The sequence below is a fragment of the Lynx rufus genome, unplaced genomic scaffold, assembly GCF_022079265.1.
Source record: "Lynx rufus isolate CCGP_SWC_20201006 ecotype Redwood Valley unplaced genomic scaffold, mLynRuf1.p SCAF_2, whole genome shotgun sequence".
Classification (NCBI taxonomy): domain Eukaryota; kingdom Metazoa; phylum Chordata; class Mammalia; order Carnivora; family Felidae; genus Lynx; species Lynx rufus.
The window spans coordinates 96,459,769-96,481,712 of NW_025814834.1; positions in this window are offsets into that span (position 1 = coordinate 96,459,769).

Consider the following 21,944-nt stretch of genomic DNA (forward strand, 5'->3'; position numbering starts at 1 on the left):
AAGAACCATATGATACTGTCAATTGATGCAGAAAAAGCATTTGACAAAATTCAACATCCTTTCTTAACAAAAACCCCTGAGAAAGTCGAGATAGAAGGAGCATACTTAAACATCATAAAAGCCATTTATGAAAAGCCCACAGCTAATATCATCCTTAATGGGGAAAAACTGAGAGCTTTCCTCCTGAGATCAGGAACACGACAGGGATGTCCACTCTCAACGTTGTTGTTTAACATAGTGTTGGAAGTGCTAGCATCGGCAATCAGACAACAAAAGGAAATCAAAGGCACCAAAATTGGCAAAGATGAAGCCAAGCTTTCACTTTTTGCAGATGACATGATATTACACATGGAAAACCCGACAGACTCCACCAAAAGTCTGCTAGAACTGATACATGAATTCAGCAAAGTCGCAGGATACAAAATCAATGTACAGAAATCAGTTGTATTCCTATACACTAATAATGAAGCAACAGAAAGACAAATAAAGAAACTGATCCCATTCACAATTGCACCAAGAAGCATAAAATACCTAGGAATAAACCTAACCAAAGATATAAAAAATTTGTATGCTGAAAACTATAGAAAGCTTATGAAGGAAATTGAAGAAGATACATTGGAGAAGAAAATGGAGAAATGGAAAAACATTCCGCGCTCATGGATTGGAAGAATAAATGTTGTTAAAATGTCGATACTACCCAAAGCAATCTACACATTCAATGCAATCCCAACCAAAATTGCACCAGCATTCTTCTTGAAGCTAGAACAAGCAATCCTAAAATTTGTATGGAACCACAAAAGACTTCAAATAGGGAGGTCAAAGTAATATTGAAGAAATAGACCAAAGCAGGAGACATCATCAAGACAGCATGGTATTGGCACAAAAACAGACACATAGACCAATGGAATAGAATAGGGACTCCAGAATTGGACACACAAAAGTATGGACAACTCATCTTTGACAAAGCAGGAAAGAATATCCAACGGAAAAAAGACAGTCTCTTTAACAAATGGTGCTGGCAGAACTGGACAGCAACATGCAGAAGATTGAAACTAGACCACTTTCTTACACCATTCACAAAAATAAACTCAAAATGGATAAAGGACCTGAATGTGAGACAGGAAACCATCAAACCCCTAGAGGAGAAAGCAGGAAAAAACCTCTCTGACCTCAGACGCAGCAATTTCTTTCTGGACACATCTCTAAAGGCAAGGAAATTAAAAGCAAACATGAACTATTGAGACCTCATGAAGATAAAAAGCTTCTGCACTGCAAAGGAAACAATCAACAAAACTAAAAGGCAACCAACGGAATGGGAAAAGATATTTGCAAATGACATATCAGACAAAGGGCTAGTATCCAAAATCTATAAAGAACTCACCAAACTCCACACCCAAAAAACAAATAATCCAGTGAAGAAATGGGCAGAAGACATGAATAGACAGACACGTCTCTAATGAATACATCCAGATGGCCAACAGGCACATGAAAAGATGCTCAACGTCACTCCTCATCAGGGAAATACAAATCAAAACCACACTGAGATGTCACCTCACACCAGTCAGAGCGGCTAAAATGAACAAATCAGGAGACTATAGATGCTGGAGAGGATGTGGAGAAACAGGAATCCTCTTGTACTGTTGGTGGGAATGCAAATTGGTGCAGCCACTCTGGAAAACAGTGTGAAGGTTCCTCAGAAAATTAAAAATAGATCTACCCTATGACCCAGCAATAGCACTGCTAGGAATTTACCCAAGGGATACAGGAGTACTGATGCATAGGGGCATTTGTACCCCAATGTTTATAGCAGTATTTTCAACAATAGCCAAATTATGGAAAGAGCCTAAATGTCTATCAACTGATGAATAAAGAAATTGTGGTTTATACACACAATAGAATACTATTTGTCAATGAGAAAGAATGAAATATGGCCCTTTGTAGCAACGTGGATGGAACTGGAGGTGTTATGCTAAGTGAAATAAGTCAGAGAAAGACAGATACCATATGTTTTCACTCTTATGTGGATCCTGAGCAACTTAACAGAAGACCATGGGGGAGGGGAAGGGAAAAAAAAGTTAGGGAGGGAGGCAAACCATAAGAGACTCTTAAAAACTGAGAATAAACTGAGGGTTGATGGGGAGTGGGAGGGAGGGGAAAGTGGGTGATGGGCATTGAGGAGGGCACTTGTTGGGATGAGCACCAAGTGTTGTATGGAAACCAATTTGACAATGAATTTCATATTTAAAAAAAATACAAAATCAGGTGGTGATGGGGAAAAGGCACACAGGGTAAAGGAAAGAGTGGCAGGGGCCCAACTTTTAGAAGGGTGATGGGGCAAGATGATGTCCTCTGAGGCAAGCCCTGGAAAAAGTGAGAATTCTCCAGGAAGAGTGCCCTGAGCAGAGACTAGCAACTGCACAGGCTGAAGCTGGGGTGTGCTTCGTGTCTCTGAAGGACTGTGGGGAGGCCAGTGTGGCTGGAGCAGAACAAGGGAGGCAAGAGCAGGAGGACTGAGTTACATGTCTAGGCAGGGTCAGCCAGGAGACCAGCAGGGTCAGGGGAAGGACTTGGATTTTACTGGATGTTGAAGGATAAATCCCTTTGGATCCTGGCCATGACCTGGCAATGACCACCACGCTGCTGGTGCCCTGCCCAGAGCCCAGGGACTCCTTTTATTTGCTGTGTGTCGGTCCCCCCACCTCTGTGTGCCTTCAGAGGACTGCCCAAGTTCATTGGAGCAATCACTCCAGGGTTAACTGAAGAGCCAGAATAGCTTGAAGAGCTCAAGGGCTGCCTAAGAGCCATGGCCCCACCCTGATGCCGAGTGGTGTGGTTGTACAAAAGTCTGCCCTCTCCCCTTCCCCAGCCTGCTGCCTGCCCCTACTCTCTGTTTTGTGACCTGCACCAAATCTTTGGTTCAAGTTCTGCTTCTGAGAGAACCCACCCCATGACAACCTCCAAGAAGTGAATACCCTGTTAGCTCTCCATCTATCACACCATGTCCCCTGGTCTCCCACGGAAATCTTGGCTGGCAGCCTCCAGCAGTGATTCTGTGTAATTCCCACTTGCCTCCTACTCCTCCAGCTTTATCTTCCTGATACTTCTGAGTCTGAATATCTCCCTATCACTGAGAGTTCACAGCACACTCTGGGGAGGCGGCAGAGGCTACTACAGACTTTCCCATCCAAGAGAGTTTCAGTCTTGGCTCTGGCACCTACCGGCTGTGTGGGCGAGGTGCCTGTGCCATCTGAGCTTCAGCTTCCTCATATGGGGATTGGTGATAATCAAGCCACCTGGCCAGGTAGTTGTGCCAGTTAAATGCCACAAAGCGTGTGAAGTGGGTAGCTTCACGGTAGCTGCTCAAAAAATGCCACAGCCTTTCTTTCCTACACCACTCTCAGATATTAAAACTGTCCTTCCTTTCTTCAAGGAGCTGGAGGAGGGGCTTTTAAAATGATTATGGTTAAGTGGTGCCTGGGTGGCTCAGTCGATTAAGCGTCCAACTCTTGGTTTCCGCTCAGGTCATGATCTCATGGTTTATGAGTTCAAGTCCCGCATCTGGTTTTGCGTTGCCAATACGGACTCTGCTTGGGATTCTCTCTCTCTCTCCCTTTCTCACTGCTCCTCCCCTACTAGCCCTCCTTCTTTCTCTCTCAAAATAAATAAATAAACTTAAAAAATTAAACATGATCACATTAATATCAAACATATATTGTATATTTACTAATATTCCAGGAAGAGTGCTAAATGCTTTATACATGTGATCTCTCTAAGCTCTGTTATGTTGTCGGGATTTAGTTTAGACAATATATTTGTGTGTGTGTGTGTGTGTGTGCGCGCGCGCCCCCCCCCCCCCCCCCCCCCGCGCGCATGGTGGGGAGGGGGAGGGAGAGAGAGAGGGCTTTCAGTTAAGCTAATGCAAACAGATCTTCAAGATATTTGGGCTGGATAAAATATTTTAGAAATGTTTTCTATCCTAGCATGAGTTGGGTATAAAGATTCAGAGAAACCTCCAGCCTGAATTTTTAGAAATAACTCAGGAGAGCTAAGGCCCTGATCTGTCTGGTGTCTAGCCATGAGCAAGGAGGAAGATTTGGTGGCTGATTAACATTAATAGACTCCTGCCTCCTCCTCAGTGTGTATCTGCCTTGGGGGAAAGAGGGGTGGACCATTAGGGACTGAAAGCTGGGACTTCGTGGGCCTTACAGACAGGCACTAGAAGTACTTCTGGGTGGCTTGCTCACAAACGTCTTCATGCGTGGTAGAATTTTGAAATTTCCTTTCTTTTTGTCTTGACGGCTGGCTTGTAGAGAAAGAGCTGGCCAGCTCTCCCTTACCTCAACCCCCTTAGGTTACTGGTATGTGCCTTAAGGAACCTAAGAAATCTAGGAGATGTAATTGGCTTAGATCAGTTCACAATAAATCCTATCAGAGAGGTACCACTAATAGAGAAGTTAAGCAACTTGTCTGGAGTCTCCAGCAAGTGGCAAGCACAGGTTCCAAGCCACCTTCTCAATGCAGAGTCCTCTCTCTTGATCACTATGCTGACCTGTCACCAGAACACCCCTCTGTTAGCCACACTTTCTCCATTTTTCTCCATGGACAGGCAGCCTCAGCGTGACTGACTTTGGGACTGGATAATTCTTTGCTGTGGATCTGTCCTGTGTATTGAAGGATGTCTGGCAGCAACCCTGGCCTCTACCCACTAGACGCTAATAGCATCTTTTACCCCCACCTTGTGACGATCAGAAATGTCTTCATTCACTGCCAAATGTTCCCTGGGGAGCTCCTGGTTGAGATGTACTGGCATAGATCCTAACTCCTTAGCAAAATGCTACCTCTTCTTGAGAGAGAGAGAGAAGCTCTACTTTCTTAAGTTCTTAGTGTCAGGGACTGTGTCCAGATCTTTACCTATGGATTGGGTATCATTAACCACATCACAACATCAGGGGATAAGACATATTTACTATGGCTGTTCCAAGTAAAAATATGAGACATTGGCTCAACATTACCCTACAAGGTATTCAAGACCATTACTGGGCTGGAGATGTCAGTGTGCATATGTACCTGCTGTCAACAGACCTAAGCAGAATAGGCCTTTCATAGCCATGAGGTTGATTTTGGCGGACATCCCTTGTATGTCACTGCTAGAGGTAGGTGAGCTCTATAGGCCCTGACAGATGGAAGAGCCAATGCACAGTGACCAGACCATATATGGCAATACAACTCTGTTCCACACCCTCTTTGGCAACTAGTCCAGGAAGCCAAACCACAGCCTCTGCAGCAACAAGTCCAGAAAGATCAGGACATGGTCAACGACCGCCAACTTCCCCATTTTGTTTTGTTTTGTTTGGGTCCTCACTTCCAACTCAGGACCAACCAGAGAATGCAAAAAATACTCCCCAAACTAATCACATGAGATCCTCTGCTTCTAATTAGTCTGTCTCCAACTTCCTCATACCAATAACCAGCAATGAGAGCATACCCGAAACCTTCCCTTTGCCCACGCAACACCTTCCCACTCCTCTGCCTGCCTCTGAGTCTCTGCCTAATGCAAGTGGTGGTGGCTAACCACTTGTGTCCTCATATAGCTTGTGTTCTCTAAATAGCTTGTGTTCTCATTGGGTGGTCTCCATTTCTCTCCAAGTCTCCTTCCCACCACCTTACTTCCAGGTAGTATGGCACAAGGGAAGCAGGTCTTCAGGATTCTGCCACTCATACAAATAACGTAGCAAGCAAGCACAGTCATACAACGTTGTCGTGTAGACTTGTGGAAGCCTCAGCCCTCAGTTCCCCAGGTCCTTCTACAGCACCTTGCACAAAGCTTTGGCTGAAGGTCAAGATAATATTCCAGACAAGACAGGCAGATGGCTTAACTATGCTCTTGCAATGTCTTCTAGGTATCTCAGCACAAGATCAAATGGGAGTCCCAGTTCAGGTGTCCCAACTCAGAGGGTTTAGGCCTCTGGGTTCACTAGATTCTTATATTCCTCTTCATAGAGGTTCATGCATGCCTAGCAGTATTTGCCTTCATTCTACATATATTGAACACCACTATTGGACCAATGAAAAATGGCTTTTAATATTCCAGATGCTAATTTAGAAACCTTCTAGCACTGATCAAAATAGCCAGATTGGGAAGCTTCCTCAGAATAAAACAAATGAACATAGGGGAAGGGAAGGAAAAATAAGATAAAAACAGATAGGCAAACCATAAGAGACTCTTAAATACAGAGAACAAACTGAGGGTTACTGGAGGGGAGGTGGGTGGGGTAAGGGGTTAGATGGGTGATGTGCATTAGGCGGGTACTTATTGGGATGAGCCCCAGGTGTTACATGTAAGTGATGAATCACTGGGTTCTACTCCTGAAACCATCACTACACTATATGTTAACTAACTTGGATTTAAATAAAATTTAAAAATTAAAGAAAAAAAGGAACTGTAGGGTGTGCATGACTAATTGGGATTGTTAATGGGGGGCTAACTGGAAGGTGTGGGTTCCTGATAAGGGTCCTTCAAATGTTAAGGAACAGCAGACCCTAGAGCATAGGTTCTTAATCCTTTCTGTGCCTTGGACCTTTTTGATGAGGTAGTAAAACCCAGGGATCCCTTCCCACACTAATGTTTACAAGTAATGCTTATAAATGAAGAAAACCAGGTATATTGAATACAGTCATCAAAACTGAAAATCAGATATATGTAATATAATAATATATGTGCTTCTTTATTAATGTGTTAAATATTAAAGTCTGGTGGCAGGTCTCAGAACTGCCAGGATTGGGGGAGCAGTGATGAGCATAAATGACATTTCAAAACACCTGCAACAGTAATGGAAAGTGCAAATACCTGTAATTTCTACTAGTTGCAAAGTCACAGGAACTTCTACGGTTTTCTGCATTCGTGCTTAAAGGGAATGCTAAATTCTAGCTAGAGGTAATGAAAATAAAGATGTAATTTTTTTTTTCCCATCCAAGTTCATGAACTTCCCTGAACTCGATCTGTGGGCCTCAGCAGGAAAATCCCTGCCCAGAGTGTAAAATTAAATACTCACAGAGCACACTGTCTATGCTGAAGCAAGTGACAGGGGAGGACTGTCATTTATTTGACATTTCTTGGTCTTCTTCCCACCATGCGGGGAAAATGAGTTCCAGGACAGAAGGAACTGTGTTGCGTTGACTGCTGAGTGTCCAGTGTCAGAACAGTGCCTGGCACTTAGCAGGTGTTCAGATATTATTTACTGGATGAGAGGATAACAGGAAGCCGCAAGGTGATGTGTCCTGGAATGGCCTCACCTGCCCAGGTGGTCACTGGATGAGGTGCTGGGGGCAAAGTTAAGATCTCCCTGGGGATAGGGCTATACAGGGCCTGAGACAAGAGAGGGGCGCTGGGCTCACCTGTGTACTGGGATACTCAGAACCCAGTTGTCCTGAGACCAGGACCAGACCATCCTGGGAGTTCTAGGCCCCATGAACCCTTTCCACTCTTCCAGGATTGTGGGCCCTCTCTTCTGGAACCTTCCTGTAGAATCAGCATTGAGCTCTTGCTCCATGGCCTTCTTCACCCTTTACTTCTTCTGTATCAGGTCTTAAGATTTTCTTTGGAAGGAAGAGAATGCTTCCTTCCCCTTTACACTATTCCTTACCCCCTTGTCCTTCACTTTTCTCTATAATACTCTCCTCTCTTCCCAGAAGAATTTGGTAACTGATTGAATCCAGAGCTTTGGTTCTAATGAACCTTCAAGATGGCAGGAATAACAATGTTCTCGTGAGGACCAAGAGGAGTTCATTTTCAAAAACTCTCCAAACAGATCAAGAGCACCGTTTACAGAGAGAGACTGAGAAAGAGGTGAAAACCATCAGAGTGTTCACAATCTCACCACATCTCTCTCTTTCCACGCCCTCCCAATGCTCGGTAAAGTATATAATATTAGCCCCATTTCAGGACTAAGGAAACGAAAGATCCAAAAGATCCAAAGATAACGTGCCTAACACCACACAGCTGGTAACTAGAGGCAGTGGGGTCTAGTTCTCCCTGACTTCAAAGGAACCCTACACGGCCTTGATCACTACCCAGCTAGCAACCTTAGCCTCCCAAGCAAGGCTGGGGCCCTGGGCAGGCAGAGCTGGAGAAATCTGCCTCGGGACAGTGCTTCTCAAGTTTATTGCCATTGTGTTTCAGATGGGCAAGTGGGTTTATCGCACAGGGCTGGTTCCTATCTCCTGACACCCATGACTCACCAGCACATTTGTAGTACTTCAACTGGTCCGACCCTGTTGAACTGATCACAGCCCCAATGTCATGGCAAGGTCTGATTGCTATCCAAATTTCCAGGGCTCGCTCTCACATCCTGGGCTTATCTCCTTGTATATCGGCAGACAATTCACAGCTGGGAAGTGCTTTGTGAACCACGTTCAAGCAGCAGGGGTGTGGGACACAGCACGTACCCAGGACTCCAGCAGGACCCTGAGGTCAGGGATGTGGGCCAGTGGGCCGTCCTTCCTACTAAACACAGCAATCTCTAGGTGTTTTCTCACTCAGACAATGCACAGCTGGCTCTAGCTAAATAATTTGACAATGCCCTCATTCATGGGGAATATCTAGGACTCCTTGGAGATACTAAATGAAATATTTTCAAAGTTTCCTTTGCTCCGAGTGTGATCTTAATTACAGTGTATTTATGGCTGTTGCTATGTGTTTTGGCTAAGAGGCAGTTGAATCATTTAAGAGCTGCTGTTTCAACAGGGACTTTTAAGGTGTTTGGACATCCTTGCTGTCAGTGATTGTGCCTATAATTCTCCTTTCTTTGGAGCACTCATGGGGATTTCTGTGTGCTTCTGGTAAACAGATGTATTTAAATAGTCTGCATTTCTCAGGATTAGGATTTTCACAGAAATACGAGCGTGCAGATTTACTGCTATCTTTTTCTATCAGCAATCACCACCTCAGGAAATATGTTTTCCAGTCCATTTCTTTGACCCTTGGCTTATTTCCTTCTGGGCAGCTTTGCCTCCCTGTTTGCACAGCTCATCTCTAGGAACCCCTTAAAGCCAGAAACACCCTGGCTTGCTGGCTTTTGTGTCTCAGACACACTTTTTCAGTGCCACCTAGTGGCTGGTTTCAGGTCCTAGAATAGAGACGGATGTCTAGCTGGCAAACTGGGACTCACACTCTTTAAGGAACACGCCAAATATTTGAGAAACTGAAGCACTTTAAGACAGCAGCCAAGGATATGGCCATCTAAAAACAGTCTGGGTTCCCCCCAACCCCACCTTTAAAAGGCTGCTTGTAGTTTTGAGATCCTGTCAGGTTTGGATTTGAACTCTGGCTCTGAAGATTGCTAGCTGGGTGACACTGAACAAGTTACTTAACCTGGCCTGGCATGGCCTGGCTTACCTATCTGTGCAAGAGAGACAACAATACTATGGCGATGGGATTAAATAATATATTTCTAGTGCCTATCACAGTAGCTGGCACATGGTAACAGCTCATTTATTATGATGGTTGTTACTATTCTTCTCATTACTTAGTACCTAGAACTCCAGAGGCACTTCATAAATAGTTGTAGTACGAATAACCAAGGCATTTACCAGTCAATTGGCAAATATTTATTAATTACCTCTTAAGCACTCAAATCTGTGTATTGAGTCTGGTGCTGAACAAAGAACTCAGGGTTGGTTATAGGTTCTCTGTCTCCAAGAGCCTAGAATCCCTCTGAGTGGAGAACATGGCCAACAACATGGCAGTTCTGTCCTGACAGGGGAGGAGGGGGGGGGGTGGAATGGATGCCTGAGGAGGAGAAAAGGAGGAAGGGGACATCTGGGTTGGGATCTGAAGGGAAGGAAATGCGAACACGTGAGGTAGGAAAGTGCAAGAAATACTTGCTGGCTACATAGGAGGAAAGGATGAATACAACTCAACTCGGTTCCTGCCCTCAAGCACTCATAGTCTAATGGGAAAGACGAATTCATAAAAAGCAATTTGGCTTTTTTTCTTTTTTTGCTTCGTGACCAGTGGAGTTTGGCAAGCAGCTCTGTTCAATATCTTTTAGGGACCCAGGCTGACAGCAGCTTTACCTCAGTGCTTCTAAAGCTGGCTCCTAAAGTTTCTGCCTAACAAATGACACGTGATACCTCTGCTTACATCTTACCGACTGAAGCAGCCCCATGTCCAGGCCCATCTTTAAAGGGGCTGGGAAGTACAATCCTAACTGTGCTCAGGAGGAGACCGTGAAACATTTGGTGGATGACACAGAGGACCAGCACAAAAGATGAGCTTGCTGTAGAGTTTAAATCCAAGCGAAGAGGACAGCATCTGCCCAGACTCGGTCCATGAGGGTATATGGGGACTTACATGAGCTTCCTCATAAATTCACGACAGACGCAGCAAGGGGGAGGGTGTTTACACAGCTGTCCCATGCTTGCCATCCAATTCACCAACTTGATGACAAGGTGGGTGGAGTAAGGGAAGGACAAACTTGCCTAGAGACTTAAATTAAGCTTAGGCAGAGGAGTCAGTTCCCCAGATACATTCAAGCGATGCAGTCAAGTCTCCCAGAGCCTCTCTCTGCTTGAGAGGTCCACCTGACCAGAAGGTAGGGGCAGATCTGCGCTGAGCCAGGTTCTGCGCACCTCCCCGGAACTCCCAAGAATGTGCAGAAACAAAAGTCTGCAATGACCTGAGAGAGTGGGGCTCAGGAGGCGGCCCTGGGCTCTGGCTGGCTCCTCAGGACAGAGAAACTGCCTGCAGAGAACAGATCAGAACAGTGGGGTGTCCCTCCAGGGGCCACTGTGAGAGCTCCCCGGCTCTGCTTCCTGGCTCTCACTGAAAACAAAGTGAGACTCTGGATTTGGTGTTTTAAGGTGTACGGTTTCTTTAGTGGCAGAGGTGAGCTCCACTTTAAGGAAACTTGACACACGAAACTGGAGATAAATTAGGGAATGGCTCTTTGCTCTCAGAAAGTGTTGTTTTATGTAGAAAGAGGATTTGTCACGAAACTTAGGATACTTGAAATAGGACCTGGGCTACAAAAATTCAGTTTGCATACAACATTGCAGGGACACATGTCTTTATCCCAGGCTCATCTGCATATTGGAATCTGAGGAATGCAAAAATAAGGGGTACTTGGGTGGCTCAGGCAGTTAAGTGGTTAAGCATCCAACTTTTTTGATTTTGTCTCAGGTCATGATCTCAGGGGTTCTTGAGTTCGAGCCCCACATCGGGCTCCCTGCTGATGTGGAATTCTGTCTGTCTCTCTCCCTGACCCTCCCCTGCTTATGTGCTCTCTCTCAAAAATAAATAAAGTATAAAAAAAAGTCTACAAATTACAAAAATAATAGAAACTATAGAGGGAAAAATTCTCGACTTTGGAACATGCAGACATGGTATCAAACCCTGTCTCTGCCATTCACTAATAGTGAAATGGTCTTAGGGAGGATGCCCAGCTGAGTTTCGGCAACAGGCAGGAAAGCACATACTTCAGCGGCTATGTAATGAGCTACCAGACATGTAGCTCAAACCTGGTGCCTGGCCCTGAGTAGACTCTTGGTAAAATTATGTTTTCCCCCTGTTCCCTAAGTTGACTGGGATGGTGTCTTCGCCATGTTCATAGATTCTTTGTGGGGGGTCCTTAAACAGATCCATCCACCTTCAGACTGCAGAGCAAGCAGGCCACTGCTGGGCCGCCGGCTGCACGAAGCTTCTGCTGGTAGCTCACAGCCCGTGGCAGAGTGGAATCAAAGGGAAAGCAATTGCTCAGGCTTCTCCTCAGCTGCCTCTGGGAGGGCCTCAGGTTTTTTTCTCATGAAGTCAGATGGAGGAAGAGGACTACTCGTGAGGGAGGTTGAAACGTTCCTAAAATTTAGTTGCTGGAAACCTCCATTTGAGAATGCACTTGCTGTACAAAATGACCAAGAAAGCTCCCCCACTCAAGGCCAGGTAGATGGAGGAGGATGGGTGGCTAGAAGCAGCTCAGGCTTCTGCTGCTCCCTCCTCCAGTCCTTGCATACATAGGCCTCATCTGTCCACATCCCCCCTTCCCCAGAGAAATGGCAGAGAAAACTAGCAGCAGAGTTCTGGGACACTTAGAGATCATTCTCTGCCAATGATGCATGGATGTGTCTCCTCCTCTTCTTCCTTCTTCTCATCTCCTTTCCTCTTTTCTTCTTTTAGTTTTTTAAAAGCTTATTCATTTATTATTTCTGAGAGAGAGAGCACAAGTAGGGAAGGGGCAGAGAGGGAGACACAGAATCCGAAGCAGCCTCCAGTCTCTGAGCTGTCAGCACAAAACCTGATGCAGGGCTCGAACTTGCAAGCCATGAGATCATGACCTGAGCCAAAATCGGACACTCAACCCACTGAGCCACCCAGGCGCCCCTCTAAAAAAATTTTTTTTAACAGAGACCATGATTCACTTTGAGGAATTTTTTCACCTTTGGATACAAATGGACTGTTTTTTCTTGTCTCCCCTTCTACCTCTGATTGTTGTTGCTCAGTCTCCTTTGTGGACTGCTTCCCTCATTCCTGAATGGAGGAGGCCCCTCTAGTGTCCCTTCACACTTTTTCTTCTCTCCTCAGGCAATTTGACCCTCCTTTGTATCTTCGGGAGATGCCACCTCACGCCTCCTAGTTTGTATTTTGGGAAGATACCTATGCTGAGTTGCTAAATATGAGCCCTCCCTGGCTTGTCCGATGACACCTTGGGTTCAGCGTGCTTTGGGTTGACCTCACTTCCAGCATACGCCTACCTAGTTGCTCAAACCAGAGGTCTACGTGGCATATTTTACTGCTTTTTTCCACCAAGCCTCATAGACAGTGCCTGTTTTCTTGTTTTTTCTTACTGTCACTTTGCTAGTTCCAACATCGATCATCTTCACCATCCTTTTAATGGGCCTTCCAACTGACCTGATCCGGTGTGTTCACCATAGATGTAAATTGGGACGTTTCTTTGCTTAAAAACTTTCATGACTCCCGTGATCCCCAGGATAAGCTTCACTCTCCCTAACAAGGCAAGAAAGGTGTTCTGAGGTCTAGTCCCATCTCCCTGCTCTGGTTTTATTGCCTTCCACGGCCACACTGTTATCAACATCAGTTGTCTTGCAGTTCGCAGGTCACGCTGCTTCAAACCTCTGCTCAGTTTCTGGAAAATCCTTTCTTCTGCTGTATACGTGATAAACTCAAAAGCATCCTGTGATTTTTGTTTTTTCTCTATAGAGTTGTCTCTGCCTTTTGAAAGTGAATTAATCACCACCCCCTCTGGGCAGCTGCTGTAGCTCACGCCCTTGCACCTCCATTGTTACGCTCAAAATTGCATTTTATGAGTTCATCTTTCCCATTAGACTATGAGTGCTTGAGGGCAGGAACCTAGTCGTATTCATCCTTGTATCATCAACTTCTGGCCCAAGGCCATATTGTCAATATTAAATAGATACTGTGGTTCAGATCTCGAATGTTCCACAAGAGGCTTTCTGTGCATTTGGAAGGGAGAGATACAGGAAAACCATCTGTCCAGAGCTCATGTGCCTATCCCACATGGCTCTTTGCTATCTGAGAGCTGCTCAGGACCCCTCCAGGCCTCCCCCAACCACAACATCCCTTTCAGTTCTATCAACTTTCCAAACTCTTCTTTCTTCCCAAACTGTGCTCTGTTTTGCTTTCTAATATGACAGATAAACCAAGCTGGGCTAATTAGGACCAAGATATTGGTGGCTGGTAATGACATAAAAAATAACTATGGACAGTTTACATTTATTTAATATAACCACTCCTGGGGATATTTATATTTGAGTAAAAATAACTACCCCTTATGAGTTCTTTTTGTTTTTAGAAATTAAGGATTATAGCATGCATATTTGTAAAATAAAAAAATATTGTTATTGATATGAAGAAAAGAATCCCAAATAAGTGCTAACTTTAGCCAAATGTTTCTTCCAGTGTGAGATATCAGTTTCTTAAAAAAAACACACACACACACTTCCTAAAATTCATTTAAAAACTATGAAAAATGGGAATGCTTGGGTGGCTCAGTCGATTGAGCATCCAGCTCTTGATACTGGCTCAGATCCCAGGGGTCATGGGATCGAGTCCCGTGTCAGGCTCCATGCTGAGTGTGGAGTCTGCTTGAGATTCTCTCTCTCTCTTTCTCCCTATGCCCTTCTCCCTCACTTGTGCTCTCTCTCTCTAAAATAAAATAAATACAAAATTATGAAAAGCTGTCAGGAATTAGAGTTACATTTGTTTAACTACATTTTAAACAGCAGGCAGAATTTATTGGGTGCCTTCTTTCTTGTTATAACTTTGGTTGGGTTTCATCATCTTCTGTGTGTCCTCATTATGCATTGTTAGAGACTGTACTGGGGATGAGCATGTGATTCAGTTCTGTCAATGAAACACAGGGGAGGATCTGCAGGAAAGTCTTGAAAATACTTCGTTGTTTTTTACTTCTCTACTGGACGCTATCAGGTCTGCATAGATACCTGCAGAGTGGCAGCCATGAGGAGGGGCAAACGGGCCAAGCCAACATGAGAATCACAGGGCAGACAGACAGAAGTGACGTGGATGTTCCATGACATTCAGCTGCTGAATGCTGAAATGGAGCCTATCTACATGGGGAATTCTTACAATGAACGTAAATAAATACTGCTTTTTGTTTACTCCAGTGGTCCTTTGAAAAGACCAACAAAATTAACAAACGTTTAGCTAGGCATATGAGGAAATAAAAGAGAGAAGACTCAAATTAATAAAATCAGGGATGAAAGAGGGGAGCTTCACTCTTGACCTTACAGAAATAAAAATGATCATATGGCCATGAATAATTGCATGCCAACAAATTAGAAAACTGATGGAATGGACAAACTTCTAGAAAGAAACAAAAAACTACCCAAACTGACTCAAGAAGAAAGAGAACACCTGAAGAGATCTCTAACAAATAATGAGATTGAATTAGTAATCAAAAACATTCCCCAAAAACAGCCTAGGACCAGATGGCTTCATTGTGAATTCCACCAATCATTTATTTTGTTTTCTTTTATTTCTTTTTAAAGTTTTTAAAAGTTTATTTTTGAGAGAGAGAGAGAGAAAGCGCGTGTGCAAACAGGGCAGGGGCAGAGAGGAAGATGGAGTATTGGAAGTAGGCTCTGCACTGAGAGCAGTGCCTGGTGTGGGGCTCAATTGCGAGATCATGACCTGAGCTGAAATCAAGAGTTGGACACTTAACTGACTGAGTCACCCAGGTGCCCCTCCACCAGTCAGTTAGAGAATCAACACCTATTTTTATATAGTCTTCCAAAAAATAGAGGAAGAAGGAACACTTCTCAATTCATTTTAAAACAAGACAAAGACAACGTAATAAAACTATAGGTTAATATCCCTTATGAATATAGACTAAAAAATTCTTTACAAAATACTGTCAAACTAATCTAGCAATGTAAAAAAAAAAAAAAGACATGTTCCAATTCAAGATGGTGACATAGAAGGATCCTGAAATTACCTCCTTTCATGGAAACACTGTATCTAAAGCTATATATGGAAAATTTTTCACTGAAAAAAATCCAAGCACTAACTGAGCAACTCCGACACATTGGGTAAATGAGAAAAAAACCCACATCCAAGCTGGTAGAAGAGGCTGAGACACAATCTTGCCATAAACCACATGCCTCGATGTGGTGACCCATAACCAGGAGAGAACTCACAGGCTCAAGCTTCTCCATAACTATAAAAGGGCTCTGACCCCACATCAGGCATCACAACTTTAATCACCAGCACCAGTGATTACCAAAATATCTATCTTTGAAAGCCAATTGAGGCCAGTGGGTTTGTGATTTCCCTCTGCCTCACTTCAGGTCACCAGTATCTCTCCTGAAAGGGAGCTCGTATACATGTTTGGCATGCTGAATTTTGTGACTGCCACCCATGGAATACCTCTAGATCATCTGGCTGTGATGGCCATCCAGGCTTATCATTTGTAGGTCTCACAAGACTGAAACAAATGGAGAAAGAGCTCTTACCTAGCTACCATCCCCAGAGCACTACAGAGAAACTACAGATGAAGCACCCAGTCTTTCTGTGAAAGAGACCTATTAGGTTACCTTCACAGAAGCACCATGAAAGGCACACAAGTATAGGTAGACTGTAATCCTCTCTAGGGATATAGGAGAGTGGGTGTTATCTTTGCATCTTCTTTTTAACAGAATCAACAGCACTGATATCTCCTGGAGGGGAGCTTACACACACTGGTTTTCATGTCTGGAACTCCAGTTCTATGGATGCTGCTACAATCAGGGGCTATCTCCTGATTACCTGGCTCTGGTGGCTAGTGGGGCTCATGCTCATGGTCCCAAAGGAATGTATATATTTGCATATTTTTAAAAGATGCTCCCAGAGGGTCTGGCTTCCAAACAGGCTGAATCTGGGTGCTGAGATCCTACCTTTAGGGGACAGTGACAGATCTTGGCACATGTTCAACCATTGGGAGCCATTAAAAAAATAATAGACTGCTTGGACAAGCACAAGGATTGGAGAGATGACAAAGAGCCAAGTCAGGGTTGAATGACAAGTTTCATCTCCTACATGAGACCATTCCTTCAACACTGGGAGAGGTGGTTGTTTCATTTACTATATAGAAATGAACACAGAGAGTCAAGCAAAGAAGAAACAGAGGAATATGTTCTAAATGAAAGAACAAGATAAAAACCTCAGGAAAAAAACTTTAATGTAATAAAACTTTAATGAAAAAACTTTAATAAAATTTGTTAAATAGCTTATTTAATAAATTTTATTAAATAGCTTATTTAATAAATTTTATTAAGTAGTTTATTTAATAAAATAAAGTTTTAATAAAACTTTAATACAATAATAAAAAAGTAATTTGCCTGAAAAAGAGCTCAAAGTAATGGTCATAAAGATGCTCACTAAACTGGGTAGAATACATGAACACAGTGAGAACTTCAACAAAGACTTGGAGAATGAATAAAGAACCAAACAGAAGTCACAGAGCTGAAGATTACAATAAAAAAACTAAAAAGCACCCTAGAAGAGTCTAGCAGGAGATTAGATGAAACAGAAGAAAGAATTAGACAACTTGAAGACAAGGAAGTAGAATTTACCCATCCAAGCAGGAGGAAAAAAAAGGTAGATAGCATAAGGGACTTATGGGACACTACCAAATGGGATAACATTCACATTATAGGGCTCTCAGAAGAAGAGAGAGAAGAAATGGCAGAAATCTTATTGAGAAAATAATCATTCAAAACTTCCTTAATCTGGGGAAGGAAACAGAAGCTGAGAGTTCAAATAAGATGAACCCAAAGAGATCCACACCAAAACACAATATAATGAAAATTTCAAAAGTTAAAGACAAGGTGAGAATCTTAAAAGCAGCAAGAGAAAAACAAGGAAACCTGCATAAGACAATCAGCAGATTTTTCAGCAGAAACTCGGTAGGCCAGAAAGGAGTAGCACAATATATTCAAAGTGCTCAAAGAAAAAAAGAAAACAAACAAAACCCAGCTGACAATACTCTATCCTACAAAGTTATCAGGATTGAAGGAAGGAGAAAGAGTTTTCCAGATAAGCAAAAGCTAAAGAAAGGAGTTCACCAGCCGTAAATCAACCTTACAAGGATGTTATAGGGACTTCTTTAAGCTGGAAAGAAAGAGTGCTAATTAGTAACAAGAAACACTTATGGAAGAGTAAATCTTACTGGGAAGGTAAATATATAGTAAAAGTAGTGGATTAATCACTTATAAGGCCAGTATGAAGTTTAAAAGACAAAAGTGGTAACAATAGCTATAATTAATTAGTTAAGGGATACACAAGATAAAAAGATGTAAAATCTGACATCAAAAAACATAAAACAGAATATTATAGATATAGGTTATATGTAAACCTCATGGTAACCACAAACCTATAATAAATACACAAAAAATAAAGAGAAAGGAATATAAGCATAACACTAAAGAAAGGCATAAAGCCACAAGGAAGAGAACAAGACAGGGACAGAGAGGAACTATAAAAAGAACCAGAAAACAATCAGCAGAATAGGATAAATACACAACTGTCAATAATTACTGTAAATGTATATGCACTAAATTCTCAAATCAAAAGACATAGAGTGACTGAATGGATTAAAAAACAAAAAAAACCCAAGGCCCATCTATATGCTACTGACAAAAGATTCACGTTAGATGTAAGGACACACACGGGGTAAAAATGAAAGGATGGAAAAAGATGTTCCATGCATATGGAAAGCAAAAGAAAGCTGGAGTAGCTATACTTACATCTGACAAAATAAACTTTAAAACAAAGACTGTAGTAAGAGACAAAGAGGAGTATTACATAATAATAAAGGGGTCCATCCAACAAGAGGACATAACATTTGTAAATATTTATGCACCCAACATGCAAGCATCCAAATATATAAAGCAGATATTAAAAAGCCTAAAAGGAAAAGTAGACAGAAATCCAATAATAGTAAGGGACTTTTATACTTCATGTACATTGATGGGTAAATCAACCAGATAGAAAATCAATAAGGAAACATTGACCATATATGACACGCTGGAACAGATGGACTTTACCGATATTTATAGAAAACTTCCATCCAAAAGCAACAGATTCTTTTCAAGTGTACATGGACTATTTTCCAAGATAGATCATATATTAGACAAAAAACAAGTCTTAACACATTTAAAAATATTTAAATAACATCAAACAACTTTTTCAACTCCGATGGTATGAAACCAGAAATTAATTACATGAAGAAAACTGGAAAATTCCAGCTACTAAATATCTAATGGGCCAAAGGAGAACTCCAAAGAGAAATTTAAAAGTACCTTGAGATAAACATAAACGGAACATACCAAAACTTATGGGATGTAGCAAAAGCACTTGTAGAATTAGCCCGTCACAGTGATTGAAAACATTTGTTTTCAATGTCAGATTTTACATCTTTTTCTCTTGTGTATCTCTTAACTATTGTAATTATAGCTATTTTTACTTTTGTCTTCTAAACTTCATATTAGTCTTATAAGTGATTAATCCACTACCTTTACTATATGCTTAGCTTTCCAGTAAGATTTACTCTGCCTCAAGAAATAAGAAAAATCTCAAATAAACAATCTAACATTATACCACAAAAAAAACTAAGAAAAGAAGAAACAAAGCCCAAAGTTAGTTGAAGGAAGAAAATAACAAAGATTTGGAGCAGAAATAAATGAAACAGAGACTAAAAAGACAATAGAAAGAAGTCAATGAAACTCAAAGATGGTTCTTTGAAAAGATAAACAAAATTCACAAATATTTAACTAGACTCACCAAGGAAACAAAATCAAATGGAAGAGAAGACATCAAACTGATGATAACACAGTAATCCAAAACATCACAAGAAACTACTATGAATAATTATGTACCAACACATTGGACAACCTGGAAGAAATAGCTAAATTCCCAGAAACATACAACTTACCAAGACTAAATCATGAAGAAATAGAAATCTGAACAATCCAATTACTAGTAGGGAAATTGATTAACCAAAAACCTTCAAACAGAGGCACCTGGATGGCTCAGTCGGTTAAGCGTCCGACTTTGGCTCAGGTCATGATCTCACCACTCATGGGTTCAAGCTCCTTATTGGGCTCCGTGCTGACAGCTCAGAGCCTGGAGTCTGCTTTGGATTCTGTGTCTCCCTCTGTCTCTGCCCCTCCCCTGCTCATGCTTTGTCCCTCTCTGTCTCTCAAAAATAAATAAATGTTAAAATAAATTAAAAATACCTTCAAACAAAAGTTCAGGACCAGACAATTTCACTTGCAAATTCTACCAAACATTTAAAGAGGAATTAGTACCAATCTTTCTCAAACTCTTGTAAAAAATATAAGATGAGGGCTCTTCCAAACACATTTTTTTTTATTTTTTTCCAAACTCATTTTTGAAAGCCACCATTATCCTGAAAACAAATCCAGACAAAAATGATACAAGATAAGAAAATTAGAGGCCAACATTCCTGACAAACATAGATACAAAAATCGTCAACAAAACATTAACAAACTAAGTTCAATAATCTATTAAAAGGATCATACGTTGTGATCAAATGGGATTTATTCTAGGGATGCTAGGATGGTGAACATCAGAAAATAAATGTAATACTACAGCACAGTAACAAGATGAAGAATAAGAATCCTATGATCATCTAAATAGATACAGAAAAAGCATTTGACAAAATTCAACAACGATTTACCATGAAAAAAAACTCTCAACAAAATTAATTTAGAGGGAATATACCTTAACATAATGAAGGCCATATATGACAAACCCATAGCTAACAACATCCTCAATGGTAAAAAGCTGAAAGCTTTCCCTATAAGGTCAGGAACAAGACAAAGATGCTGATTCTTGTCACTTTCATCAGCATTGTGCTGGAAGTCTTAGAGCAATTAGGCAAGAAAAAGAAATACAAGTCATCCAAATTGGAAAGGTAGAATTAAAAATGTCACTATTTGCAGATGACGTGATGTTATATTTAGAAACCCTAAGAACTATCAAAAACTGTTAGATCTAAGAAATCAATTCAGTAAAACTGCAGGGTATAAAATCAATATAAAAAATCAGTTGCATTTATATATACTAATAATAAACTCTCATAAAGAGAAGTTAAGGAAACAATCCCATTTCCAATGCATCACAAAGAATAAAATGCCTAGGAATAAATTTAATGAAGGAAGTAAAGAACCTGTACTCTGAAAACTATAAGAACTTGGTGAAACAAATTGAAGAAAATACAAATAAATGGAAAAAACATTCTGTATTCATAGACTAGAAGAATTAATGTTTTTATAATGTCCATACTACCCATAATGATCTACAGATTCAATGCAATCCCAATCAAAATTCCAATGGCATTTTTCACAAAAAAATCCTACAATTTGTATGGAACCACAAAAGATCCCAAATAGCCAAAGAAATCTTGGCAAAGTAAAACAAACCTGGAGGCCTACTTCCCGATTTCAAACTATATTACAAACCTACAGTAATCAAAACAGTATGATATTGTCATAAAATCAGACGCATGGATTGATAGAATAGAATGGAGAACCCAGAAATAGACTCATGCATATATGATCAATTTATTAATGACAAATGAATCAAGAATATACAATGGGGGAAAGGATAGTCTTTTCATTAAATGGTGCTGAGAAAACTGGATAGCCATACACAAAATGATGAATCTGGACCATTATTTTAAGCCATACAGAGAAACTAACTTGAAAGAGTTTAAAGATTTGAAAGTAAACATCAAACTCCTAGAGGAAAATATAGGCATTAGGCTCCTTGACATGTGTCTTGGAGATGATTTTTTTAGATTTGTCACCAAAGCAAAGACAATAAAAACAAACAAGTGGGACATTAAACTTAAAAACTTCTGCACAGCAAAGGACACCATCAATAAAATGAAAAGGCAACCTACTGAGTGGGGAAAAATATGTGCAAAACCTACAGAATTTATATTAAAAAGGTGAATTTTATGGCTATATCAATTACATCTAAATAAAGAATTTAATCAAAAAATTAAAAAAAAAACAGGAATAGTTTATTGGCAGTGTTTCTCCTTCAGATTCCTCTCTCCTAGCCCTTCTGAAGAACTGAGCTCTGGAGATGTGTCAAGTAAGGAATTGCTGCAGCTGAGGTCAGAGAGGTTTTTTTCCTGCTTTCTCCTCCAGGGTTTTGATGGTTTCCTGTCTCACATTCAGGTCCTTCATCCATTTTGAGTTTATTTTTGTGAATGGGGTAAGAAAGTGGTCTAGTTTCATTCTTCTGCATGTTGCTGTCCAGTTCTCCCAGCACAATTTGTTAGAGACTGTCTTGTTTCCACTGGATATTCTTTCCTGCTTTGTCAAAGATTAGTTGGACGTACTTTTGTGGGTCCAATTTTGGAGTCTGTATTCTATCCCACTGG